The sequence below is a fragment of the Lactuca sativa genome, chromosome 8, assembly GCF_002870075.4.
Source record: "Lactuca sativa cultivar Salinas chromosome 8, Lsat_Salinas_v11, whole genome shotgun sequence".
NCBI lineage: Eukaryota > Viridiplantae > Streptophyta > Magnoliopsida > Asterales > Asteraceae > Lactuca > Lactuca sativa.
The window spans coordinates 196,094,914-196,106,560 of NC_056630.2; positions in this window are offsets into that span (position 1 = coordinate 196,094,914).

Below are 11,647 nucleotides of genomic sequence, written 5' to 3' on the forward strand. Positions count from 1 at the left end.
GTACTCCTTTTGTGTCTTAATGATTCTGGACGTTGCAGAATGAGAAAACGGTCCATTGATGATAGCTTCCCATATGAGGTACCCATTATCCTCCGATCCAATCACGTAATCTTCGAAGTGATGCGCCCATACTTCATAGTCATGGGTGTATAAGATTGGAATCTTTGTCGTCGAACCGATGCTGTTGGAAATATTAATAGGATTTGATTGCGTCTCGTCCATTATGATCGTAAAAACCTGTTCAAAGATCAGACTTGTAATAACTCAGATTAGGGCAAAACAATAAATATCAAGATACGTCAATAATGAGATGACGGCTCAATAAATATTATTAATTGCGGAAAAACCCTAATGGAAATCTTTTTCACAGAAAAGATGTGTATCGATTACACAGCCTCCTGCTCTGATACCAATTGAAGAGATTAAAAATAACCTTTAATCTATGAAGATCGATTAGATCTTGAACAAGTATGTAAATATAAAACTGTAAGAACGCAATAATAAGAACAAGACAAGATTGAATCAAATGAGTCGAATGATTAAAACAAAATCCTCAGAAGAGCTCGATTAAGAACATCAACTGTAGAGGATTGGTAGGTTACAAGAACGATTAAAGAAACCTGGAAATACTATCGTTAAGCTCTAAATCGTTAACCTAATATGCATGCAAGCATGAACTTATATACAATACATAAAAGGCTCTCGTTTGGACAGGCCCAAACCGGAATACAAAATAACTTATACTATCGAGCCCAAAAGACGCAATCTTCAAAATAATCTTCAGCCCAACAGTACCAAGGGTAAGACCCTTGAAGGCTCCTCTTCAAGCAAAAACAAGAAAGGTTTTGTCAGTCCTTCTGCTAACCCTAATGAGGCTGAATGCTTCTATTGTCATGAAAAGTCGCACTGGAAGTGAAACTGCCCAAAGTACCAGCAAGATTTGAAGGATGGGAAAGTAAAACCCAACCATGCAGGTATATACACTATATTGTCTAATAACTCACCTCATTGTAAGTCTTGGGTCCTTGACACAGGTTGTGGTATTCCCATATGTTGTGATTTGCAGGGACTAAGAAGAAGTGAGAATGTGGAGCAGGGAAAGATAAACTTGATCATGGGAAACAGGAAAGCTTCACCTGTCACCAAGATATGAGTTTGTTCCTTAGTGCTAAATACTGGGTTTAGATTAGATTTGAATAAGTGTTATTATTCGCCAGAAATGGCAAGAAATGTTATTTCCTTTCATGCATTGTATAAACAAGGTTTTACCTTTTATTTTGATAATAATAATGGTAGTATTGATGCTTTCTTTAATAATGTTCTTTATTTTAAAGCATTACCTTGTGATGGCGTGTATGAAACTATATCTGTTGTAGATAATCTAGGAAATAATGTATTGTTTATTGACTCTTCCACTAGCTTAGATAAAGCATCTTTATGGCATTGTCGTCTTGGACATGTAAGTAAGAATTGCATAGGCCAACTCCAAAAGGATGGAGTCTTGGAGTCATTTGACCTAAAGTCAGATGATAGTTGTGAATCTTGTTTGCTTGGTAAAATTACAAAGTCACCTTTTACTGGCACTTGTCCTAGGGGTGAAGGTTTGTTGAACCTCATACACGATGTGTGTAGACCCTTCAGAACCGCCACAAGAGATGCTAATCGGTTTTATGTGACTTTCACTGATGATTTTAGTAGATATGGATATGTCTACTTAATCAAGCATAAGTCAGAAACATTTGAGAAATTCAAAGAGTTTAAGCAAGAAGTGGAGAATCAGTTGGGCAGGAACATTAAGATGCTTCGATCCGATCGTGGTGGTGAGTATCTTAGTACTGAGTTCCTTGACTATCTTAAGGAATGTGGGATTATCTCACAATTAACACCTCCTAGGACACCACAGTTGAATGGTGTAGCTGAGAGGCGCAATCGGACCTTGTTGGACATGGTTCGTTCCATCATGAGTCGAGCTTCGCTACCAATCTCATTTTGGGGGTATGCCTTAGAGACTGCCGCCATATCCTTAATCTAGTCCCTAGAAAGAAGGTTGTCAAAACACCTCACGAGATGTGGACTGGAAAAGTTCGCAATCTAGACCACATCAAGATTTAGGGTTGTGAGGCTTTCATGAGATGCGAGACTCACGATAAGCTCGAACCCCGAAGCGAAAGGTGTATTTTCATCGGCTATCCACAGAAATCCTTTGGCTACATCTTCTACAGACCCAATGATAATGTGGTCTTTGTAGCAAGAAGAGGATGCTTTCGAGAGAGACAGAATTCATGAGGCAAGGACACAGTGGAGGCAAATTGACCTCGAGGAAATTCAAGAGTCAAGTGATGAAGGAACCTCAAACACTAGCCCTCAACCTGAGAAGGAAACTCCTGTTGAGCCGACTGAAGAATCTATACCTCTGAGGCGTTCCACCAGAGTTAGGAATGCACCTGAGCGTTATTATGGTTTCTATATTATTGCAGAAGGTGAGACACTTATCAGTGATAACACACTAGTAAATTTGGATGAGCCTAATAGCTACATGGAAGCCATGGCAGGCCCTGAGGCTACTAAATGGAAAGAGGCTATGGATAGTGAGATACAGTCCATATATGACAATCAAGTTTGGAACTTGGTTGAAAATGTACCTAATCGTAAGATAGTTGGGTGCAAATGGATCTTCAAAAAGAAGACCGACATGGATGGTAATGTGTACACTTATAAGGCACGACTGGTTGCAAAGGGTTATTCTCAAACTTCGGGAGTTGATTATGATGAGACCTTTTCACCAGTGGCCAAGATTAAGTCTATTAGGGTTCTGTTAGCCATTGCTGCATTTCATGACTATGAAATATGGCAAATGGATGTCAAAACTGCTTTCCTTAATGGAAAGTTGGCTTAAGATGTTTACATGGTTCAGCCTGAGGGTTTTATCAGTTCAGAGTACCCCAATAGAGTGTGTAAACTCAAGAAATCCATTTATGGATTGAAACATGCAACTTGCAGATGGAATCTTTGCTTTGATGAGAAAGTCAAAGAATTTGTCTTTTCAAGGAGTGAAGATGAATCTTGTGTCTATATCAAGGCTAGTGGGAGCATAGTCAGCTTTTTGGTACTATTTGTGGATGGCAACTCATAGAAAATGACAACCCAACCCTGCAGGAAGTAAAGTCCTAGCTTGGGAAGTGTTTCGCTATGAAGGACCTTGGTGAAGCTGCCTATATCCTAGGGATAAGGATTTTGAGAAACAGGAGTAAAAGACTAAGTGGACTTAGTCAAAGCACCTATGTGGACAAAGTGTTGAAAAGATTCAACATGCATAACTCCAATAAAGGTGAGTTACCCATCCAGAGTAACGCCAGATTGAGTAAGACACAAAGCCCTAGTAGTTAGATAATCTCGAAATTTGTAAAATGTAATTGACATTTGATGATAAATAAAAGCTGTTATTTATGAGTAAAGTGTTGCTATCACTTGTCAATCATTTACTATATTTCTTTTGCATGTTTTGACTTCCAGAATAATTATGTTTGGTATATCATATTATTTGAACCTCCACAGTCGGTCATATGTCGGAAGTAGGTATGAATCAAGATTGTCATGATTGGTTGCAGAGGTCTAAGATGTTGGACATGGCTACAACAACCATGAGTGATCATAAGTTCTAAGCATTGGACTCAACCCACGCTCACTGGAATCACTTCATGGAATTTATCTAGAGTGATCGTGAGAGGGTAATATCATATAAGTCTTCAAACCTAGAGATATGATTTGTTACCTATGAGTTGGTTATGCATTGATTGTACAAAAACGCATTGGTAACTCGATGTTATAAAACATACCTTTGTGTGTAATTCAACAAGTAGTAGAGCAAACACATGAGTCGAAGTTTATCTGTTCCTTCTAGGATTAGAAGCGATATCTGGGCCCCTCGATGATTTTGTTTTGACCTTTGTACCGGGCCCGGTCAGAGCTAAATTGATGTGTTCAGTTAAGTTCTATGTCAAACAAATCGGAAATCGGGAAACAAATTTTGGACCATAAGCAAGACCATGTTCCATGTATTTGTCCGGCTGATATCTAGAACAGAGGATTATATGATCACTTGTCTAAAATGGCGCGTTCTAGTTCAACATAGTTTAAAGAGCTATGATTGCTGATCGGTTCCTGAACTTATACTTGCAACTGTAGTTATTAGACTTATCCAACTGCGAGACTGTTGGATATAGTGTGTAAGTCCATAACTATATTTGGTATGTACTTGACCCGACCCGGCATGGTCCATTTGGGTTGCACTTCACCCTAACAATTTATGGATAATCTTTGGAGAATAGTATAAGTTATGATTTATTAATATATTATAAGCTCTAATATATTAATATAAGATCATATTATTTAATTAGTATTGATCTATAATTAATCTAGGATTAATTTAGAGATCAAAAGTATTACTAATTAAATATGGGCTCCTATATTTATATAGTGTGGGCTAATGTTTATCTGGAATGGGCTAGGCTTGCATGGAAAGTCCATGGATACTCCATGGAGCTTTAACCCATGGATCTCATGGAAATGAAGAGATATGGGTATTAGGGTTTACATGGATGTAACCCTAATCCACCACACTATATAAATGAGGCTTTGGTTCTTGAAATGACACGAGTAATGGTGAGAAAAGGAAGAGGGCCGATTTCAAGAAGAGTTACTATTCTCTAAAAGTTCCAAGTTTGTGGTGATTTGAGATTTCCATTTGGGGCATCCACACTATTGGTGCTAGGATCTAAACTCCAAGCAATCAACTACAACCACAAGGTAAGTAATTCTACTAGCTTTATTTGTTTCAAGTTCCCCATGCCATGCTAGACAGGATATGAACCCTGGAAAAATAATTATTTGAATGTATCTTAGACAGACATAGATCCAAGGTTTATTAGGGTTGCATGTATAGTTAGGAAGTGTTAGAATGCTCAAAACCCATCATAAATATCCAAAACACAACCCTGATAAACGCTCGATTTTAAAACCCAGTGTTCGTTGGCGATAGAAACTCGCAACAGACTCTCCAACTCCCCAAGAGTAATATCAAAACCCCTACTGAAAGATTAGACACAAAAGGCTGAGTTGCACTCGAGTCAAAAAGCACAAGAGAAAGCAGAGGGTTCTCTAAGAAAGTACATAACATAATCATAAACATAAGCATACCATAAAAATAATTGACAGAATAATAAATGAAAACATACCAGTAACAACGTTTGGTGCCGCCCTGGCCTCCTCCGCTGTGAGTTGGAAAGCATACCCTCGAGCCCTTAGTGGCTCCGCCCTACTCTAGCGTCCATATGTGATCATAAAAGTAGCTAGGTTTAGATCCTACATCGGCCTAGCAGCAAGCAAGGCACACGGGGCCTTTACATGGCCCACCTGATCACAATTGTAACAAATCCATGTGCTCAATAGTGGGGCCTACTGGCGGCAATCCATGTGCTCAATCATAGTGGTCTTGATATACCCAAAAACCTTAGGGTGGAACCCTGAACAGAAAAAACTACCTCAGTAGCGATCAACTCATGGATGTCATCATTTGTCAATCCTGACCTATCTTGGCCACCAACTCCAGGACTAGATCCTCTCGTGATCACCATACTGAAAATGAACCAAAATATATCAGAAATGCCACAAATCATACCAACACTATCATCATAGATAGACTAAACCCTCGGTGCTCGCGACTTCCTTGTACGGGTTATGTGCTTCCAGTAGTACGGGTCCATACTACTTTCCATACCTATTCGTATTTCTATCAACCAATCATCATAAACTGCCCAAAAAACAAACCCACAACTAAGATACTTATACATCCTATACTTACTCTCTCTCAAGTGGCTAAGCATTCCTTATCTGACCAAATGCTCACATACTCACTCATGAAACTTCCACCAACCCTATTACCATTCGTGCATGCTAATCATACATAACACTGGATCTCATGGACAGTTGAATACTTGATTCTACCCTAAGCCCACAACAAAAAAGGGATAGGAAATAAGGCTAAACCAAACATTCATGGGTAATAGAATCTTAGTTATATAATACAATGATGCGAACACTAAGAAACTACACTAATGATGTCTATTTCATCTAACACAACTAAAGTTCCCCTAGGCTATCAAGCATCATACATTAGACTATTCTATCATGCAATTTATGAGCATCCCTAGTCTACCACTAGCATGCAGTTCTATCCTAAACATCATACCATATAACAATATGAGTATCTTGAGGAATACTTTCTTGCTCCGGCTAATCGCAAACATCTCATCCTTCTTGTTATCGTTGAAACAATTTTGAAAATCAATTTAAAAATGGTTTTGAAAACAATTTGAAAACTTTTACAGATCCATAGTTGGAGTCTGAATTTACACGAATGTTCTCCTAATTCTCTCAACCCATGGCTCTGATACCAACTTGTTACATCCCAAAAACCATGGTAAAATTTTTACATTTTTAAAACCCAAACAAAACCATAATTGTTTACAAAAAATTGTTCTCAAAAGCTACAATTACAAATCAGAGTATCTCACAAATCCAATATAATAAAACTAAAAGGGTGTGCACGATCACACATTAGTTTCCCAGGATCATCTGAAGTACGTGAAACATAAAACATAAACCATAATCCAACGCTTAGTAAGTTTCCCGCATAGTACCATAAACACCCAATACTGATAACATCATTTATATATGAGCCTTCGGCATAACTGGACCGCCTCGTAGAGCCTACAACCTATCTAGACCACTCTCTGGGCCTTTGTCCTGACTGGACCGCCTGCCAGGAATATAGTCTATTCAGACCACCCTGGGTATCTTAGCCTTCAGCACAAAGCATGACCGCGTCAACCCAAAAAACCCTAACATGTCAACATATATATAATAACAATCAATAACCAACAACACATGTAATCATACATATCTACCAATCTAAAGTATACTCAATGAACACATGTAATCATACAGATCTACCAATTTAAAACATACTCAACATAACATCAATCCAATATATATATATATATATATATATATATATATATATATATATATATATATATATATATATATATATATATATATATATAAGGATACAAAATCTAGTGGGCCGGACTTGGTGCCTTCGACCCACAAGTACAATGAGGAACACTCAGCTCACAGTATCAAAAGATATTTGAACAGGTCAAAGATCTGACTTCTGACTCAACAGGACACCTATACATCAAAATTGACCAAATCTCAACTACAACTCAAAATACCCAAAATACCCCTAGGTAAAAATCATGGTCAAGGTCAAAGGTCAAAAAGTCAACCAAGTGAACTCTGGCTGATTACGCCCAATGTACTCAACATGTACGTATGGCGTACTCACTAATATAAAAACGGGTCTCCAAGGGAGTACACGCAACATACTCAGAAGTATGTTCAGCGTACTCGGCTAATGTCCAATCTTTCTATTAAGTGCTTATTGTCTTAAGTCTATTCGTCCAAAGCTCAGATCTAGTTTCAATAGTGTTCTACATCATAAAGTTTCCAACTTTATGATCTTGCATTGCTATTAAGTGTCTAAATCTTAAAACCCTATCTTCTTAACCCATTAAGACATTGTAACCTTTGCATGGTCGGAAAAGAAGGACCACGATCCCCATTTTATCACTCAGACACTCTAAAACGTCCTAAAGGACAACTCATTTGGTCTAGAGTATCTCATCACAAATAGACCAAGATTATGGAGAAAATAAGCACAAAACTTCACATCTAACGAAATCTAATGAAATAACCAATAAGTTCAGAGCTTTATACTTTATGGAGGTTTCTCAAGGAGTGTAAAACTCAGATCTACCAATCCTCGAGTTCCTTCCTTGCTTTCCAATGGCTTTCTTCCTTTTAAAATGGACACCAACATGAATAATGAGCTTAAAACACCACTAATGGAGATCAAGGTTTATAAGGGACGAAGTGGGCAATGGAGGCTGATGAATAAAGAGATCTCAATGAGATCCACATTTGAAAACATATTACATAATAAAGGTCAACAGTGAAAATTACCTGAATAATAAATGTTACAATGATTGCTTTTGAGACGTTTTGAAAACTTTTGTCTATAGCTCCCCCTTGAGAAGGTGTATGGATCTCCCCCTTTTGGCATCAACAAAATGTCTTGGAGACGTAGATTTATCGTATCATGAAGGTATTTGCAAGACACAAGTACAATTTCCTTCCTAGAGTTGGAACCGAAAGGTTCCCAGAGTTAGAACCAGTGGGTTCACAGAGTAGGGTCTACGGACCCACAGAGTTATAGCCTCGAGTGGCTAACATGTGTTATGTGTGGTATTTTGGGGAACTCACTAAGCTTTGTGCTTACAGTGTTAGTGTTGTTTGTTTTAGGTACTAGTGATGACCGTGGGAAGGCGCCGGCTTGATCTGTGCACACGCATGGGATTTTTATGATATGTGATCTTGGGATTTTGTATGATGTGAATTGGAGATTTAAACTTGATGTTTTATGAAAATTAAATGAAAAATATTTTTATATTTTGCAAAAAATTATTTTGAAATTCACGGTGTTACAAGTTGGTATCAGAGCCTTGGTTTGAGGGATTCGAGTACACCTTCGGGCGTATTTGAACTCAAACTGAGGATTTGAGAAGTATTTTAAAAAAAAAAGAGTAAAAGATTTTGGAAAAACGCAGAGCAGAGTGTGTGTACGATCAGTCCGCGCCCGAACGGTGATTTCCCAAAATACCCTCATGTTATGTGATATTGATATTGATATGATGTATTCGCATGCTAGAATAGGCTAGGTATTCCTATTAGGAGTAGAGTGGCCTGATTTGTGATGCCTTAGCCTAGGAAGAGGTGAGCTGCTATGAGATGCTTGAGAGTGAGTAGGTAGCAGCGAGGGGCTTATGAGAGATCTATTAGAGAGTGGCCTATGCATGATAGAGTACTTGGAATTTGGGAACCGAATAGGAGGACTTGGGTTGTATTCTGATACGGTGCGGACAATAGTATTGGGCCCGTACTACTGAAAGCACCGGAGCGGTGTACAGCCCAAGTAAGAATCTTTGGAATACCAAGGATCAAGGAGGAATGAGTTATCGAGTGTGAGTATGCTCGAATGGGTTCTGATTTTTCGTATGTTGTATTTCAAAGGTAGATCATGGTGAGGACACATTTGATGCCTGAGAGCAATGATACCAGTGATGAGGAGATCCGCCGGATCATCCATGAGGAGGTAGCTGCGGCCATCAGGGCAGAGATACCAGAGATGTTCGGGTCTATTAAGACCACGCTGATTGAACCTTTGACGAGTGTTATGCCGCTCTTTCTGAGGCTGCTGTTGCAGCGGCTACCGCGGCTATTGCTGCCGCAAGGCCGCAAGGTGGTGATGCGTTGCTGTTCCGGGAGTTCAGCAACACAAAACCGCCCGAGTTTGATGGGACCCAGGATCCGGTGGCAGCTATGAGGTGGATTTTTGATATAGAGGGGTGTTTCTTCACTTTCTCATCTCCTGAGTATTTGAAGGTTCGGTTCGCGCTGAACCAGCTTCGCTTGGGAGCGAAGGACTGGTGGAAGTTTGTGATGGCGCATTTTACGCCTGCTGAGCTTGCGCTAGTGACCTGGGAGAGGTTCACTGCCATATTCCGAGATGAGTACGTTCCCCAGGTGGAGAGGGAGTGTTTGGCCCTGGAGTTTCTGACCCTCAAGCAGGGTACTGAGTCAGTTACAGCGATTACCAGGATGTTCCATGAGAGGGCGATGTTCTGCCCTGAGCACATGTCTACTGAGCAGGCACGTATGAGCCGATATTTGAGCATTTTGAGGCGAGACATTCGGGAGTTCACGACGAACTCCTCGTACCGGAAATTTGCTGAGCTTCAGGCAAATCCCCGGAAGAGGGAGATTGAGCTAGAGACTCAGGCCAGGGAGGAGGCGGAGTCTCAGGGGAGGGATCGGCGACCGGCACAGTCTCAGCCGGCAGCCAAGCGGGCCAAGCCCGCTGATCCCAAACCAGGGAGCCAGAAGGGTCGCACTTGTGGGAAGTGTGGCAAGGGTCATGATGGAGTCTGCAGAGCAGGATCTTGCTACAAGTGTGGCAAGGAGGGGCATATGGCCAAGGACTGCCCCAAGGGGTTTGCGGTGTGTTTTCACTACAACCAGACCGAACACCGGAAGGCGGAGTGTCCGTAGTTGCGGGGATCAGCTCAGGGAGCACCTCAGGGATCTGCCCCTGCCACCATCAGAGCTACAGAGAGTCGGCCAGTGAAGGCCGAGGCGCCGAGGGCACGAGGGAGAGCCTTTCAGCTGACCGCGGAGGAGGTCTGCGCAGTGCCCGATGTCGTGGCTGGTATGTATTCTTTCATATATTTATTTTGATGTTGAGATATTATGCTTATGTTATGTTATGCGTAGGTACTTTTCTTATGAATTCTGTACCTGCCTTGGTGTTATTTGACTCGGGTGCGAGTCGGTCTTTTGTATCTTTGGCTTTTAGTCAACATATCAGTGTTAGTCGTGAGGCGTTGAGTCGGCCTCTGAGAGTTTCCATAGCTGATGAGAGGGTGATATATGCCATGGAGGTTCTCCGAGGTTGCGTAGTTGAGATTTTCGGTGTTGAGTTCCCGATTGATCTGGTTCCTATTGCGATGGGTGATGTTTGTGTCATTGTGGGCATGGACTGGTTGAGCAGATTCGGTGCGGTTATCGACTGTGAGTGTCAGCTGGTGACCATATGAGACCCTAGTGGGGGAGTTCTTTCGGTGTACGGTGAGGGTACACGTTCAAGATCAGCATTTTGTTTGGCCGCTAGGGCAAGGCAGTGTCTGCAGCAGGGCTGTAAGGGTTTTGTGGCGTATGTGATGGATACGCGGGTGGATTCCGAGAGGCCGAGTTCAGTAGAGGAGGTTCCGATGGTGCGTGAGTTCCCGGATGTATTTCTCGAGGAGTTGTCGGGTGTGCCTCCTGTGAGGCAAGTGGAGTTCAGTATCGATTTGGTTCCGGGAGCGGCGCCTATCGCTAAGGTGCCCTATCGCCTTGCACCTCCAGAGATGCAAGAGTTATCCTCGCAGCTTTAGGAGCTGTTGGGGAAGGGATTTATTCGGCCGAGCAGCTCGCCGTGGGGAGCGCCTATCCTGTTCGTCAAAAAGAAGGATGGTTCACACCGGATGTGCATTGATTACCGGGAGTTGAACAAGCTGACGGTCAAGAACCGTTACCCGTTGCCGAGGATCGACGATTTGTTCGATCGGTTGCAGGGAGCATCTTGGTTCTCCAAGATCGATTTGAGGTCTGGATATCATCAGGTGAGGGTGCGGGATGAGGACGTCCAGAAGACAGTGTTCAGGACGCGTTATGGGCATTATGAGTTTGTGGTGATGCCTTTTGGGCTCACCATTGCCCCGGTGGTGTTCATGGATCTCATGAACCGAGTGTGTAGGCCGATGCTGGATCGGTCGGTGATTGTATTTATCAACGACATTCTGGTATATTCGAGATCTAGAGAGCAGCATGAGGAGCATTTGAGAGAGGTTCTCGGAGTTCTGAGGTCGGAGAGGCTGTATGCCAAATTCTCCAAGTGTGATTTCTGGTTGCGGGAGGTCCAGTTCTT